Genomic DNA, 2,801 nt, shown 5'->3' on the forward strand with positions numbered 1-2,801 from the left:
CCTCCAGACCTCCTACAGCAGTGGAGAGTGTGGGAAGAAGAGCTGCAATTTCTTCCTCAGGTCGTCCTACCTCGACCATACCTGCCCAAGAATGCTGCTACACCAGTGAGAGAGAGAGAGCTACACATATTTTGCGATGCATCTGAGCAGGCCTATGGGGCAGTGGCGTACCTGAGGATGGTCGAAGGTAATCGCGGAGTACACTTGGCCTTTGTGCTGGCTCGCTCCAGGGTAGCCCCCAAACGCTTACACTCCATGCCCAGACTGGAGCTGTACGCCGCGCTTATAGGAGCCCAGATCTCCAAGCTCCTAGGTAATGAGCTTACTCTGCAGACGGAGAAGACCATCCTGTGGACCAACTCTACAACAGTGCTGACTTGGCTGCGCTCAGAATCTTGCCGTTTCAAAGTCTTCGTTGGCACCCGCGCAGCTGAGATCCAAGAGCTGACCCACCCCCACACATGGCGCTATGTCGATTCTGTGCAAAACCCTGCTGACGACATTACTCGTGGCAAGACCCTACAGGACCTGATAAGATCTAACCGGTGGAGTCAAGGGCCCCCCTTCCTGCTCATGGACTCAGGTCAATGGCCAGCAGACCCTACCAGCACCCTGGGAGACCCTCCAGACCCAACCGAGCTACGCAGGGCAACCTTTTGTGGGATGTCATCCGCATCTGGAAGTCAAGCGGCCACAGACCTGCACCGGCATAACACCTGAAAGGAGCTGCTGGAAGCTACTGTCCAGGAGCTGTACGGGGCGGCTGCAGAGGATAGCTGTCCAACTGCTGAGGACTACCGTGAAGTGGAGACGCTGCTCCTGAAGAGAGCCCAGCGAGACAGTTTTCCTGACGAGTTTCGTCTCCTTAGGGCAGGGAAACCCATCCCACGCAGTAGCTGCCTCTTGACCCTGTCCCCAGAGCTTGATGAGACTGGAGAGCTCATTCGGGTTGGCGGTCGCCTTCGCCGATCTGAAGACTTAGCCTACACAAACCTACACCCATTGGTACTAGATCCCTCGCATCCAATCACCCGTCTGCTCATACAGGACTTCGACAGCCGTCTGCGACGCCCAGGACCAGAGCGCGTTTTCGCTGAAATCCGGCGTACATATTGGATCCTGCGAGGCAGAGAGGCAGTTCGTCGTTTCCAACGAACCTGTACTGAATGCCGCCGATGGAGAGCAAAGCCTGCTGTGCCCAAAATGGCCGACTTACCTGTAGCTCGTCTTCGCCTCTTTAAGCCAGCCTTTTATTCTACAGGCATTGACTGCTTTGGGCCATTCGAAGTCAGGGTGGGACGTTGCTTAGAGAAGAGGTGGGGAATAATATTTAAATGCCTGACTGTCCGAGCTGTGCACCTGGACATCCTGACCTCGATTGATGCAGACTCCTTTCTGATGGCGCTCCGTAGGTTTGTCGCCCGGAGGGGGACACCTGCTGAGATTTATTCTGACCAAGGGACAAACTTTAGAGCTGGTGAGAGAGAGCTGCGTGAGGCGTTTGTGGCAATGTCTTCAGATCTTCAGCTGCTTTTAGCCCCAAGCATAATCCACTTCCATTTCAATCCCCCAGCTGCACCTCATTTTGGGGGTGTGTGGGAGCGGGAGATCCGCTCGGTGAAGACGGCGCTTTACACCACAGTTGGTGCACAACCACTTCAAGAAGAGGTCCTCCGCACAGTGCTTGTCGAGGTGGAAGGGATCCTTAACTCGAAGCCACTGGGCTATGTTCCATCTGATGTCAGCGATCCAGATCCAGTGACACCAAACTGCCTGCTGATGGGGCGGCCGGACGGTTCCCTGCCTCAGGTTGTCTATGCCAAAGACGAGCTCCTGAGTCGTCGGCGGTGGAAGCATGCACAAGTGCTTGCTGACCACTTCTGGGCCCGCTTCATTCGGCTATACTTACCTGGATTACAGTCCCGCCAGAAGTGGCAGTCATCTCCTACGGGTGTCACAGAAGGTTCTGTAGCCATGATTGTGGACCCTCAGCTCCCTAGGGCTCTTTGGCCCATTGGGCGCATCATTAAGGTTCACCCCAGCCCGGATGGATGCATCAGATCAGCGGATGTAAAGGTGAAAGACAGAACGTACACACGACCTGTTGCCCGACTGGTAACTCTGCCTGCTCTTCCAGCCGACGACAACAGCCATCCAACTTGAGCATGCTTATTCGTATAGTGCTGCCTTTTGTTTGGAGCAAATGTATTACATACATTTGGGGGCGGCTGTACAAAAGGCGATAAACTGTTTCGTTTCATTTCGTGTTTGTTTATTAACATGGTTTATATGGGAGATAGTTTCAGTTTGGAATAACGAAGTTCAATTCTTACCTTTTAAGTCCTTGGATCTATAAATGGGGTGGCGCTCAAGTTAGGTGCATCATTAATGGACCCCACTTTCATTTTAAGAGAAGTACGATGTTTATACTGGTGAGCTACGTTCCTGTTCTGTATGTTTATTGTTACGATTTCGTTTAATACAGCTGTTCAACCTTTATTTGGTGTCCGTGTGGAGTTAGTACCTGTGCCTTAAAGTTACATCCAGGCCTTAAGTGGTGTTTTGGCCGACACCCCAGGTTGAGGGCGGTTAAAAATACGACCAGCGCATCTTAGCCTCCGTAGCAATACCGTTCTCATTTACACAGAGAGTTGAATACTTAATGCATATAACCAAACAGAAATACTATTCAGAGAGCAGTAAACCAAGCAGACTCCTTGCATTGACACTTAAAAAGCAGGAGAATAAGATGACTATCTCTGCTGTTCACTACTCACATAAAGGGACTGTGCCAACATCAC

This window comes from Chanos chanos, chromosome 8, assembly GCF_902362185.1.
Source record: "Chanos chanos chromosome 8, fChaCha1.1, whole genome shotgun sequence".
In the NCBI taxonomy this organism is placed as follows: Eukaryota; Metazoa; Chordata; class Actinopteri; order Gonorynchiformes; family Chanidae; genus Chanos; species Chanos chanos.